The following is a 14919-nucleotide window of genomic DNA, read 5'->3' as shown; positions in this document are numbered from 1 at the left end:
CACTTAGCCTTTGACCTAACTAGTCCATTCCTTTCCACAAAAGAAGTGAAAACTTATGTTGACAAAAGATTTGTGCAATACTGTTCGTAGAAAGTTTTATTCAAACTAACCTCCCCCTGGCACCAACCTGATCCGTCAACAGAGGGATGATTTGCTATTATACAATGTATAATTATAATACAGTGTTCTGCTATTGAGCCATACACGGAAGATGAAAGAATCATGAATACATGTAATGACATGGACGAGACCCCAAAATACGGTATGGAATGGAGGTGCACAAAAAAACAACAGGTGCTATTTGGCTCCACTTACAGGAAGTTTTAAAGAAGACAAGATTAATTAGTGGAGAAATAAATCAAATGGGGTTCACCTGGGAGAAAACAGAGACGGTCTGGGAACGGGCATCAGGGAGTGTCTACAGGCCTTTCCAAGCCTAGGGATTCGGGCACCTCAGGGGATCCCAGAACCCGCAGAACTGTTTGGGTATCAGAAGACTGCTCCCAGTCCCCTTGAAATCTTCCTGTGGTGACTCACTGCCCTGGGACACAGTTCACACCCCAGAGATCCAGGCCCTTCATCCAGGCCAGCCCCCAACTTCTGCTTCAGCTCTCTCTGCCTGAGACACTGTTCTCGCCATTCTCAACCCAGTCCCAACACGCACTCTTCTATCTTATTTACGATTCATAGCCTTGTTTGTTTGTTTCTGTTTTTATTTTATGCGTATGAGTATGGGTGTTTTGACTGCCTGTGTGTCTGTGTACCCCTTGTGTGCCTGGTGCCAGAGGAGCCCAGAAGAGGGCATCAAACCTCTTGGGACTGGAGCTGCAGATGGTTGTGAGCTGTCATGTGGGTCCTGGGGATTGAACCAAGGTCCTCTAGAAGGACAGCCAGTGCTCTTAACTGCTGAGCCATCCCTCCAGCTTTTTAAAAATAGATGTACACGTGTGTTTGAGGGTGTTCATACACCCCAGTGCACACGTGGAGGGCAGAGGATAACTTGTAAGAGTCAGTTCTCCCCTCCTATCAGGTGAGTCCTGGGGCTGAACTCAGGCTCTCGGGTTTGGCGACAAGTGTCATTACCCATTCAGCCTTTTGTTGACCCACAGCTCATATCTTTTTTTTTTTTTTTTTTCTGAGACAGGGTTTCTCTGTGTAGCTTTGCTCCTTTCCTGGAACTCACGCTGTAACCCAGGCTGGCCTCGAACTCACAGAGATCCACCTGGCTCTGCCTCCCGAGTGCTGGGATTAAAGGCGTGCGCGGCCGCCACCCGGCTGACAGCTCATATCTTTAAGGTAGGTCTCTTGACCTCCAGGCTGGGGTGGGTGCCCACCTTACCCATCCACAGCCTCTCTGCCTGCTCAGTGACTGCATTACAACTGTCTGTTCCCATTCCTGGCCTTTCAGCTCTGACCACAGTGGCCTGTTCACCATGTTAATGGCTCCAACCTCACGGCCTGGCATGGGGCCTGGGCTGATTCTCTTTATACACTGATATGAACATACAAACCAGAGCCCCACCCTAGTATGTACCCGTGATGTTATGCCCACATGAGCAATAGGGGACATTCCTCAGGCCTGAGGGGAAATCACACTGACTACAACACCCCAGTGAGTCAGTCTGGATAGATGTTGACTAAGTCAGTTTTGGACACCCACAGTGAGGGTGCAATGCCTGGGAGACCAGCTTCCTCCTTGATTTCCTCAGCTAGGGGCCAAAGAAAGAGGTACAGGTCAGAACCCAAACTTCCTGAGAAGCACTCTTAAGACGAGAGCATGAAAACGGGACCTGTCTTTGGCTCTCTCTCTGCCTCCTCCCCACATTAAGAAGACAACCACCCAGGGGAGAGTCTATGTTGGGAACAACACTGAGTTCCTGAGTGCTTCTGTCAGGATGGGGCTCCCACGGGACTTCAGCTAATTTCTTAAAAATTATTTTTTCATTATTTTTAAATATAAAACTTAATTCTTTAAAAAAAGATCTATCTCTTTTAATGTGTGTGAGTGCTCGCTTGCATTGTGTCTACATGCACCAGCCTACACTAACCTCAACTGCCTCCTTAGTTAAATGGTATCATTCATCATCACCTCCTTCAAGAGTTGATGGTGTCCCGGGTGTTTAGTCTGACAGAATTCCAGAACAGTCTGGTGCCAGACCTACCCTATATCCACTTCCCTCTGGCCACACACACCTCTGTGATCTCTGCTGGGAAAGCTTGCCATGAGCTTTCTGTAGCAAAGATCACCCACACCTGGGCTGGAGCCAGCTAGTCAAATGGTGAAATGTGGCCCTCGCTGTGGTAAATGCACGGTCTGTTTGCCTGTTGTATCGTAGTAACTTAGTTCTCAAATGTGTCAACGTTGCTATCGCTACCACTGAGACTCAGCTCTACATCTACATCGCTACCACTGAGACTCAGCTCTACATCTACATCGCTACCACTGAGACTCAGCTCTACATCTAGTTTGTGGATTGATGCCCCCTGACTGTAAGGCTGGTTTATCAGTTTCCCACTGCGGTATGTGATGGGGATCTGGCCAGGTTAGGGCAAGCTGTGTGGGTACTGAACACCACCACCATTGCTGATTCTACAAAGTACTTCGTTTTTAGATGATACTTTTAAAAAAATAATATATATATTTATATATATGTATGTATGTATATGGAGAGTGTGTATATACATATACATACATAGACAGACAGACAGACAAACACACACACATATATACTCTATCCTCAACATTGCTATAACTGTCTGTTAGTTCAAGAGATTTTGATATTGCTGCCGATTCTTTAGGATTCCATTTGGACAATACTCTCAGCCACAAACGAGACCAGTTATGACTTCCTTCCCTTTCTGTAAGCATCGTATTTCCTTTTCTTGGGTTTTGCATTAACTAGGGCAGAAAAGTACAAACTCGAGCAGGGGTGGAGAGCCAGCATCTTAGTAAGGAAGTATCTCGTTTCTTGACGTTGAGTATGATGCCAGCTACAGGTTCTTTGTAAACACACCTTCTCTGTTTAGAGACACTAGGAAGGCATGTCTCTCTAGTCCCAGTTTGTTGTGAATTTTTGCCAAGCATGGATGTGAGACTTTGTCAAAAAAAAATTTTCTTTCCAAATCTATTGATATGATCACGATTTTTCTTCTCTAGCCTGTTGAAGCCATGGGCTGCACTAGTTGACTTTCAAACACTGAATAAAGGTCATGGACTTAGACTAAAACCCTCCTGGTCTCCAGTGCTTCCGGTTGTCATGCAGAGCTTTTTCACGCACTGTTGGATTCAAGTTGCTCTCCAGCTGTGGCCGACTTTTGTAGCCATGGGCATGGGGAATACTGATCTACACCTGCCCTCCTAGTTCTGTCTTTTTAAGACAACTAGGTAGCCAAGGTTGACCTTGAACTCCTAATTCTCCTGCCTCTACTTCCTGAGTGCTGGGATTACAGGCTTAGGCCACCATATCTACGGTACGTGGTGCTAGGATTAAACCCAGGGCTTCTTGCTCCCTAGGAAAGCATTCTGCCAACTGAACTACCTCTCCAGACCATGACTGCTTTCCTATTTATCAGCCAAGAATACTGAATTTGAAGTTAAAATACAATACATTGACTTACGCACTTCTTTCTGATTTGGGCATGAGTGCAATGTTGACCTCAGAAAGCGAGTTGAGGCTGGGCATGATGGTGCACAGCTTTGATCCTAGCACTTGGGAGGCTGAGGTAGCTGGATCCCTGTGAATGAGCTCTGGGGTCAGCCTGGTCTACACAGTGAGCTCCAAGCCAGCCAGGGCTACACAGTGAGACCCTTTGTAAAAGAGGGAGTTAAGGAACACTCCTTCATCATCTATTTTCTGGAATAGATTTCAGTATGCTACTAGCATTTTTTCCTTAAATGTTTATTAGAATTCATCAGCGAAACCACTGGTGCATCCATTTTGGAAGGTGACTAGTTATTAATTCACTTTGTTTAATAGACAAAAGTCTATTCAGACGATTTATTTCTCCTTGTATGAGTTTCAGTAGAAATAAGTAACTTGTCCATTTCACCCAAACTGTCACGTTTGCGGTTTAGAGGTGTTCATAATCCTCCCTATATTATCCTTTCACTGCCAATGAGGTTGGTGCAGAATTTCACTTTTTTATTGAGGTATAGTTCATGTAACATAAAAATTCATCACTGTAAAGTGTCCACTCTGGTTTTTAGAATATTCAGTATATCATATACCCATCACCATCACCTATGCTTCTCTCACCAAGAAGCCCTGGACCTACTTCCCTATCCCTTGGCAACCAGGAATCTACTGCCGTCGTTATGGGCATTTCATACAAACAGAATCACGTGATATATAGTCTTTTACATTTGGGTTTTCTCACTTAACGTGTTTCCTAGGGTCACATATTCCATCATGTGGGTATGCTCTAAGTATATCTTCAATAACTACACTTATGGGTCAAAATTTAGATCTGGGAAATAACTAGACTCCACAGAGCAAAGAAAAAGGTGAAAAGCATTATCCAGGTGTGATCCAAGTGTACCTGTCTACATGAACAGGAATGAACTTAGCCTGAGGATTCCTCTCTAATCGAAAAGCATCATGCTTGCATCTCCTAGGCTTAAATAAACTGCTGCTGCAGCTGCATGCCATCTCTCCTGGAACCCCTCTCTTGCCAGGTGCCAAAGTAGGAAGGCACTTGAACATGGAACAATCCTTAAGAGCTGCTGTTAACCATCTCCTTTTGACATTCAAAGAAACCGTAGAGCTGAGAGAGGAAGCCATTTCTCAAAGACTTGTAGCCAGTGAGAGCCAAGATGAGAATTCACAGAGCCCAATGCCTAAACTCTCTTCAGCTGTCAGAGAACACCTAGAAATCTTGACCTAACTGCTCCAGTAATAAGCATAGATAGTTTTTTTGTTTGCTTACTGTGAGCCTACCTGACAGTCTGGAGATGTCTACAGAACCCTCTTCAGAATAAGGTTTTAAATGCATGAGATTAAATCTATACATTGCAAAGGAAATGCATCCCATGCAAGATGGTTAATGTTGATTGTTGACCTGACAGGAGGTAGCATCACCATAGAAACCAACCTCTGGGCAAATCTTTGAGGGAGGTACTAGATTAGGCTAGCTGGGGTGGGAAGACCCATCATCCCATGAGCTAGGGTCCGGGGCTGTGTAAAAAAAAAAAAAAAGAGAGAGAGAGAGAGAGAGAGAGAGAGAGAGAGAGAGAGAGAGAGAGAGAGAGAGAGAGAGAAGTAGGGGAATTGGAGAGATGGCTCAGCACTGGCTACTCTTCCAGAGGACTGGGGTTCAATTCTCAGCACCCACATGGCAGCTCACAACTGTCTGTGACTCCAGTTCCCGGGGATCTGGCACCCTCACACAGACATATATACAGGCAAAACACCAATGCACATAAAATAAAAATAAATTAATTATTTTAAAAAAGAAGCAAGGGTGTGGGGGAAGGGCTGGAGAGAAGGCTCGGGGTTAAGAGCACTCGTTGCTCTTCCAGAGGACCTAGGTTTTGATTCCTAGCACCCACAAGGCTGTTCACAACTCTAGCCCCAGGGTAGCCAATGCTTTCTTCTGGCTTCTCTGGACACAGGTAAGCCAGCAGTGCAAAGACGTACACGCTGCCCACACACTCATACACATAAAATAATAAAACAGAGAGAGAGGAGAAAAGGGGAGCTTAGAAAGCACAGCAACAAGGCAAGGAACTAACGCACCATGGGAATACAGTTGCTAATTACCTTAAAACAACCAGATTTCTAAAGCAATAATACAAACATCCTTCTAACACATTAAATAACAAAACCCAGCAGTAAGTCTAGTTCCTACCGCCACTCCGAAATATTAAAAAGCCTGAGTAACAAAAGCTCTCTGCAACCACTGCAGAGTGATGTGCACACATCTGGATTTCTGTTGGTGACAAAGACACCGGTGCCAATATGACTGTGGCCTGTTGACCGTGTTCATACCGAAAGGGACACCAGCCTCCAGTTAGAAATGAGTGACAAAAATGATGTCATCACCAGTCCTTCATCCACACACATGGGCCTCTAGGTGTGACTCTCTACCCCATCCCCTACCCTCCGCCCTGTAGCTGTGAAACCCTGAGGAATGGGGACATGGGTCTGGTGCCTGTTATCAATTGTTGATGCACATCCTGGTGTGACCTTACTGCCACTTGCCCTGTCCAGTTCAGAGTCCCCACAATCTGTTTGCTTTCTGGGTCCCCCCCCCCAACAGTCTATCACCAGCTCCCACCTAAGCTCGTCTCCCACACCCTGTCTCCAGGGACAGTTCAGTGCCTCTGCCAAGCGACATCCCCAGGGTGGTGTGGGGAGTTTCTGACCTCTCATATCAGGCTTCTGAGATGAGTTCAAAAGGGCAGTCCCCGAGCTCAGCTCCCCTAGGAATGAGGCATGGTGTCAAGACGACAGCAATAAATGAAAACTCAGGGGTGGATATCTGCAGAGAAGGGAAGAGAGGTGGGAGGGAGCTCAGGCAGGGCCTCTCATGATGGGAGGCGCAGCCCATCTCACGTCCCAGGGCCCTGCTTGGAGACTGGAGGACTTCTGGGCCACAGTCTCTTCAGAACGAGACGGCCTTTCCATCTTGTCATGTGACGGGGTGGATAACGACAGCAAAGCAGCCTGAGTAAAGCAACCACCAGACACCCTCAGGGCTTACCTCTGACCTGGTGAGACTCAGGGAAAACCCCATAGGTGACTCTAGGAAACGCAGCACTTTCTAGAGCTTTCCTAAAGACCCAACACGCGAAGAGCCACAATCTCTCTCCTCGATTTTCCTCTTTATTCCAGGCGCTGGGAGACATTCTCCCCTCCTTCAATTGCAGAACAGAAAATGACATCTGAGAGGCCCTCCAGCTCCTATGTGACCAGGCAGAGATGAAGGACTTCCCAGAAGGGTGATGTCACACAAGAGGAGCAGCGGCAGGTTGGTGGTAGCCACTCCAACTGCCCTGACCACAGCAGGTCCCATAAACAGGGGCAGCTTTATTTCCAGTCCAACCACAGTGAAAGGGTGGGGCTGGGGCAGAGGGAGGGGGGCAGGCAGGCTCCGGCACTCCATAGAAGGACAGCCTAACTTGATACCCTTCATCATGTTTCCATGGTTACCTCATCCGACCCATCTCCATAGCAGTCCCTGGGGCTGAGGAAGGGAGGCTGCAGAAGTCAAAAGGAAAGCCAAGCGAGGAGGGTGGACAGGCAAAGAATGCCAGGAGGAGGCTTTGCAGGGCTGGGTTGCTTGGCAACGCCCTCCAAACAACCTGGGCCTGACACAGATGAAAGGAACTCAAAAAACAAAAACAGAAAAGTCAAGATGCACACCAGCAACCCCAATGTTTCCTGTTTTTCTAACAAATCAATGATGATTTCCAAGAAAAGCAAGCTGCGCTGCACTCACCCCAGGCACGGCCGCAGAATTTGCACATCTGGCCTGTGCTTCGAGAGCAGCCAGTGGTGGGCTGGGGCACAGGATGTGTCGGAACATCTCAAGGCTCTGCAGCTTGAGGATCCTGAGAGGAGCAGGGCCAGGGGACCACCTGCCATAGCTAGCCCAGAAGGTAGTAACCCATTCCTACCCGCCAGTTCATCCCAGGGCTGCTTGAAAGCCCACCTGTCACATTAATGCATCAATGTCTCAGCCATAAGATAAAGAAACAAAAAGGCCCTCCATCCTTAGAGAATCCTCTGGGGAGGGTTACATGGGGGCTCCCCCAGGCCAGGCCTATCTATATTCCCTGGGAATCTCTAGTAAGATGGTATAAGGGCTCCAGGAAAGACCAATGGGGCTGTGTCTCCTTGGCAACAGGAAGCTGGTAAGTAGAAGCAAGGTCACTCAGGAAGCTCCCCAGAAGGGGTCCCATCCCAACTAGTCCCTAGCCTCCCACTTTTTTGTTACAGAGGTTTCCCAGGTTCCTAGTTAAAGCTCCTCCAAGCATGGTCAGGCCAGACGTGGGGCTGAAGATCAACCTCTGGCCTTCTTGTCTCTTGGCTTCCCCAAGAAAGCATGCCTGCTGCCTGCTGCCTTCTGCCTAAACCTATCCAGAAAGCTGCCACTGTCCCCAGGAGAGTCCTTTCACACCTGTCTCATGCCTTCTTTCTCCTCCACAACCAAAACCCCCACACTTGGATGCTCCAGACACTGGAAAAACACCATCTTCCCTGTGGGTCCTGCCAAGCTGGGGATTCCACTCTGCTCCCTCGGGCTGCAGACAACTCATGTCTAAGCAAGCTCAGATTGCTGCCCAGCTCAGTCCTCTCGCACCCCACAGAGGCAAGACAGAGGGGCAGGCTTTAAGCAAGGAGCCATGGTAGGAGAAAAGGAGAACATTTTGAAGTCTATCCTTTCTGCCTTATTCCTGTTTGGCAGGTACCTTAGCTGGGTGGAGCTAATGTTCATGTTACACAGAGAAACACATAAACTTTGCTGAATCACATGAAACCAAGCTGCAGGCTGTGAATATTGAGTCTTGAATGCATTCATGTGTTGCTTATCAACAGGGGAAATTCATCCTTAAGATATACTGTAGGAGCTGGGCATGATGGCACATGCCTTTAATCCTAGCACTCAGGAGGCAGAGGCAGGCAGATCTCTGTGAGTTCGAGGCCAGCCTGGTCTACAAAGCAAGTTCCAGGACAGCCAGGGCTGTTACACAGAGAAACCCTGTCTCAACAAACAAACAAACAAAAAACAAACAAACAAACAAAAGCTATGCTGTAGGAAATGCATCCTCAGGACATAGTGTGGGAAATCCATCACTAGACGATTTGGTGGTCATGCAGACATCACAGCGCACTAACGTGAGCACAAGATGCAGGAGGCCGCTGCTGGCACAGCCCGGTATGCTGCCCGACAGCAAACATTTCCTTATAAGTAGAAGGAAAGCACGCCATACTGATATGTAAAAGTAGAATATAGTAAATCCGTAAGCCAATAACGGTGACACAAGTCACCTGTTGTCATGATGAAGGTATCATCACGCTATATAACTATGCACTCCGTCCTCTCAATGTTGAGTAGCACACCAGCATCGTCACCAATGCGTGGGCAATGTGGTGTGCTCCAGCTGTGTGACAGCCATGTCACTGGGCGACAGTAATTTTTCAGCTCCATTGTAATGCCACAGGACTGCCATGGTCTATCCATTTCCTCATCAGTGGAAATGCCATTCAATACACGCCTGCATTCCATCGAACCATAGGAACCATAAGGCATTAGCAAGCATGCACCTATGTTTTGCTTTGTTTGAGACAGAATCTCTCTATGTAACCCTGGTTGGCTTGGAGCTCCTTATGTAGCCAAGCTGTCCTCAAACTCGTGAAATCCTCCTGCCTCTGCCTCCCAGGTGCTGGGATTTAAGGCAAGTGTCACTACATGCTCAAGTGTGCATCTCTTATGACCAAGGACGTTCTCTCCATTGAAGGTATGGTTGTCACACCTATGAATTTAACAACAACTGCACAATATTCTTCAGCTATGCCCAGGGGATACAGTCTTGTTGGGTCCCGTCTATGTGTCTGGCTCCACACCTGCCCCATTCTTCAGGGACCTTCTCTAGAAAGGGAGCACTCGGAATTAACTTATGAATAAAGTCCCTCCAGGTACTAACATTACAAGATTTTGTTCAGGAATGATGCGGGGGAGATTTGCCTTCCCTAGAAAGTTGGAGATGGGAACCTAATTGCTAGTAACATGGAAACACGAAATTCCTGAGGCCAATCCCAGTCCCACAGCTGTCTGCAGGCCTCAGAGGCATCAGACCACAGCAGGAACATGGGTATCCAAGAGAAACACTAGAACACCCTCAACCTGCTCAAATACAATCCTGGAAGCCCAGGAACCTGTCACAACAGCACTCAGATCATTATATCCAGGAAGCTCACATAGACACTGGACCCTTACATGGGAGGATAAAAATGTACAGCTATTCCTTTATTCATTCAATCCACAATTTCCTACTAGGAGGTTAACAAACCTGTGTCTATTGAGTTCCCAGTGAATGAATAAGCTCTCCCCAGGAGAGGTGAAGAGGAGTCCCTTCGCCCCGAGAGTGTGAGGCTGGGGTGCAGGCAGCCATGCTGTGGAGCAGGGCGGGGAGTCAGCAAGCCTTTCTCACAGCAAAGGCCTGACCTGGCCCCCTTCTCTCACTTTGAAGGGAGGGGAGGGACACGTACCACCCGCCGAGGCAGGCTCTGGCCCTTGCCCACTCAGATGGCAGGGCCAGGACTCATTAGATTTGTTGGGAACCAGCCACTCGGTACAGCATTTAGTCAGGTGCCAACTCCATGGGAATCCACCCTGACAAACCAACAGGTCTACACTTACCCCTGTTCTACATGCTGCTCCTAGGGGACAGAACACCAACCCCAAAGCTATTGCCTCCCCCTGGCTCCTAATGTTCCTTCAACCAGGAGGTTTCCTGACTGACTCAGAGAGAGCTGAAGACACACACTCGTGTTGGCAGCAGAGGAAAGAGAAAGCTCCCTGAAAACTCACCAGAGGAAAACAAAATGTACAGATGGGCACGGTGGTGCCAGGCTGTAAACCCAGCACTTGGGAAGCTGAGGTGGGAGGAGGCGAGTTTGAGGCCAGCCAGGGCTGCATAGCAAGTTCCAGACTGGTCTTGTCTATGTAGTAAGACCTTGTCTCAAACAAAACAACAACGACAATAAACAAGCAACCAAACAAAAGGCAAAAGAACAAGAAAACAGAGGTATATGATAAGATTGTGGTACCCAAAGATGCTCATAATGGTGTCTCTCTAGTTCAGCAGACTCTAGTTCCTGAAGAAGTGAATTTTAACTTCCCTGTCCTTAAACTGAGGTATGCCAATGACTGTGACAGTCAGTGAGTTACCATGGAAGTGGCCTGATGTAGCTTCCAAGCCTGGGTCATGAATGGCAAGGCAGGGCCTCTCTCCACCTGGAGTTTGCCTTTGATGTGAGGAGGTCCAAGACACATAGAGAAGAATCTGTAGGCCCTCCACTCCACAGTCCTGCTCTCCAGGTGTTTTTATCTTCCCAGCTGGAGCTGCACCAAATGCTGAACACATCACTCACCGTCCCACTACACCAGATCAAACCCCTGACACCCCCATAATTAAGAAAGTAGCTAACATCATACAGCACTACATTTGAGGGCAGTTTCTTTCCCAGCCACAATGTGTGGCACATACACACTAGGCACTGTGACAGAAACACGGACAGAGACCAGGCCACATGACTGGAAGCAACTGTGCCATGTGTTCAATCGAGTCTATGAGGAAACTCAGAAAGAAATGGTGCCATGCACTAGGCAACTAAGATAACGGCAGCAATTCAGAGGTAGAAGAGCCCTTAAAGATTGTCTATTCTATGCTCACTTACTCAAGCAAAACCCTTTCTTATCTAGCAGATGCAACCACAAGAAACTCTGCTCAGTGCTGTGGCAGACTCAAAGACGACGGATACATTCACTGGCCTTTGCAAACAATGGGCTCCGTTGATGCTGGCGTGATGATGTCACTGCTTTCTGAGGACCTGAACGATCACAACGGCACACCAGGCATACCCCTGCCTCCGGAGCTTTGCACTTGCGGCTCCCTCTGCCTGAAGGCCCTTCTCCTGGACTCCTGCTGGTTCACCCCTGCTCCTCTTTCTAGTCTTTGTATCATGCTGTCTATGAGGACTCCTGGCAGGTCCCAGCTCCAGTTCTTCATTCCACATCTCCATCAACAAGCCACACACTAGACATTTCTATTTGTTTGTTTTCATACGGAGTCTCACTATGTAGCCCTGGCTGTCCTGGAACTCGCTCTGTAGACCAAGCTGGCCTCAAACTCACAGAGATCTGCCTGTCTCTGCCTCCAGAGTGCTGGGGTTAAAGGCACGCACTACCATGCCTGACACATTTTAGTTTTTCACTGAGCTTTCCATCTCTCACTCCTTGCAGCCTTATTTAGAATAGTGATGACTTCACCATTAAGAGCACCTACTGCCTTTGCAGAGGACCTGGGTTCAGTTCCCAGCACCCACATGGCAGCTCACAACCATCTGTAAGTCCAGTTCCAGATGATCTAACGTCCTCTTCTAACCTCCATGGACACATATAATGCACAGACATTCATTCAGACAAAATTCATACATATGAAATAAACAAATATTTTTGTTTTTGTTTTTTTTTTTAAGAATCTAAGCACGAGTGGCCAGAGAGATGGCTCAATGGTTAAGAGCACTAGCTGCTCTTGTCAAGGACCCAGGTTCAGTCCCAGCATCTACATGAAGGCACACAACTGTCTGTAACTCCAGTTACAGGGGATCTAATGCTCTCTTCTGGTCTCTTTGGTCAGTTCATGCACATGGTACACATACATCCATGCAGGTAAACACTCATATACATAAAACAAAAATAATTAAATTCTTTTTTAAAAAAAAAAAAAAGAATGTCCGTAGTGGTGGTGCACCCCTTTAATCCCAGCACTCTGGAGGCAGAGGCAGGCAGATCTCTGTGAGTTAGAGTCCAGTCTGGTCTACAGGATGAGTTCCAGGACAGCCAGGGTTGTTACACAGAGAAACCCTGCCTCAAAACCCCCCTACAACCATGCCTGGCACATTTGCTGAATGTATGTATGGATGGACGTATGAATGAATAGATGACTGGATGGATGGATGGATGGATGGATGGATGGATGGATGGATGGATACAATGACAAAGAAGTCCAAAGGAAGACAAGAGAGGATGGAGACTAAGGTTGAGACACCGCTTTTCTCACCTGGGTTATAAAGTCAGAGCCATGGTCTGGGGACAGCAAGGACTTCAACTGGACTTAGAAGGCCCCTCGGGCTGAAACTGAATCTTGAAACCAAATGTAAACTTTCATGTGTCCTGTTCCTCTCATCTCCTGGAAGCCCACAGACACCCGTGGAAAGTGCCATCTTTGTGACTACAGCCCAAGCATTACAAAGCAGAAGAGAAAGGCAAACGGTGAGGACATGAGCACCTCACCCAGCGTCTGTAGTGAGGACATGAGCACCTACCTCACCCAGCGTCTGTAGTGAGGACATGAGCACCTACCTCACCCAGCGTCTGTGGTGAGGACATGAGCACCTACCTCACCCCAGCGTCTGTAGTGAGGACATGAGCACCTACCTCACCCCAGCGTCTGTAGTGAGGACATGAGCACCTACCTCACCGCAGCGTCTGTGGTCTCCACCGAAGACGACGCTAGGTGCAGAAAATGAGTCACAGATTTTGAGGAAGCAGATTTCCAAGAGGCTGACACTTGAGAGGAAAGAACACAGAAAACCAAAGCCATGTCATGCAAGCATGTGGTGTCACTGGGGGAGGGGGTAAGGGAATGTAAAGGAGGCAAAGTGTACGTGCGGACGGAAGTGAGGACCCCAAATAGGAATGCACGTGTTACGTTGTGAGCATGTTACAAAAGCCAGGCTTGAGAAGGATGTAGGGGACACCTCGGAGGCCCTGCCAGCCTGTTTTCAAAGTCCAAAGCAGGAGACGTCCACCCCTGGCAGCTGAAGGTGCTTGCATAGAGTCAGATCTCCATTGCCATCGGTTTCCTCAAGGAGACTGGCTACCCTAGCACACAGTGGAGGTCAAGACTGGTTTATTAAGCCCATAGGAAATGTATATCAAGGGTCTATGACAGTGGTTCTCAACGTTCCTAATGCTGCCACCCTTTGACACAGTTGTGGTGACCCCCAACCATAAAATTATTTCATTATTACTTCATAACTGTAATTTTGCTACTGCTATGAATTGTAATGTAAATATTTTTGGAGATAGAGGTTTGCCAAAGGGATTACGATACACGGGTTGAGAACATTGCTTTAAAGGCATCATGGCTAATGGCTCCTTATAGGAATTATAGTCTGCCACCCTTGCCTTTCCGCTATCCATTCTCGCCACCCAGGACAGCTCCTCCTTCTGGAATCCTTTCTAGAAGCGCCTCCTCTGTAGAATCTTGGCCAGTGTACATTCTCCTGCCTCCCAGTCCTTCCTGCCTCTCCCCTATAGTGAACCCCACTGGGACACCTAACATTTGACGCTGTTTCCAGTTTGAAGGCCATTTTGGATGCCTTTTCCTGTGCTTTCTGGCTGTGTCCTAAGCCCAGGACGGGGTGATCTGTAGCACTGCAACCTTCTGTGTGGAAGTCATCCTCCCAGGCTACATTCCCATCAGCAGCTGTGAGTTCGTGTGGCTCCAAGCAAAATTACAATGGAAATACTTTCATGATTGAGGAACTGTATTAAAGGGTCGCAGCCTTAGGAAGGTTGAGGACCACTGGCCTAAAGGCTAAAGCACGGCATGGACACTTTAGATGAAGTGTCTGGGCCGGGATGGTAGGCTGTGGATGGTCTCTGATGACAGATTAAGAACAGAAGGGCTGATGTAAGGGCCAAGTGGAGCCATTGCTGAAGTCTGACCTGGTGAATGACACACTCCACTGACTAGGGATCAGAAGTTCGTAGGAGCCACAGGGTGGAGATAGACTGAGGGAGAGGGTCTGATAAAAAGGGATCTGAAGTGGTGGGGATGAAATCCAGGACCCTTCACATGCTAGGCAAGCACTCTACCCCTGAGCCGACCCTAGGACCTGCTGCTTATGTTCAGCTTTGGGTTGGAAGTGTGGATAAATTCATCTCGGACAAATAAAGCAAAGGAACCACTGCTGAGCGTCGGCAAAACTGGAGAAAACGACAGATGTATAAGAGAAAGCGAGATCAAAGGTGGGCAGAGGGGAAAGGTAGAATCCTGGGAATCCACCAGCCCCCAGGAATGTACCATTAAGAGGCAGTGCTGGAATGCTTAGATGGGGATCCTGGAACTCCAGGGGCTAGAAGCGATTTGTTGATTTAAAACAGGTAACAAAGCAAAGTGCT

At 47.9% G+C, this 14919-nt stretch overlaps 1 protein-coding gene across 6 annotated transcripts in view; it reads right to left on the bottom strand.

The window, feature by feature from the left end:
• The window catches only part of Pik3r5 (phosphoinositide-3-kinase regulatory subunit 5), a 64738-nt gene that overhangs the window by 35541 nt on the left and 14278 nt on the right, over positions 1-14919 (bottom strand). Inside the window, exons 1-2 of one of the 6 annotated variants that reach the window (XM_042282232.2) lie at positions 6703-7110; positions 6365-6480 (exon numbers count right to left, since the gene is read on the bottom strand). The exons of 3 other annotated variants lie outside the window; for them this stretch is intronic. The gene's annotated coding sequence lies outside the window, so the exon portion shown is untranslated. Of the gene's footprint in view, positions 1-6364; positions 6481-6702; positions 7111-13205; positions 13279-14919 lie in introns of those variants that run through there. 2 more of the 6 variants (XM_076542641.1, XM_015992366.3) reach the window with 2 other exon arrangements.

Source organism: Peromyscus maniculatus, chromosome 8 (assembly GCF_049852395.1).
Source record: "Peromyscus maniculatus bairdii isolate BWxNUB_F1_BW_parent chromosome 8, HU_Pman_BW_mat_3.1, whole genome shotgun sequence".
Taxonomy (NCBI): Eukaryota; Metazoa; Chordata; class Mammalia; order Rodentia; family Cricetidae; genus Peromyscus; species Peromyscus maniculatus.
The sequence above is the reverse complement of the archived record's forward strand: the minus strand, read 5'-3'. Positions and strand labels throughout refer to the sequence as shown.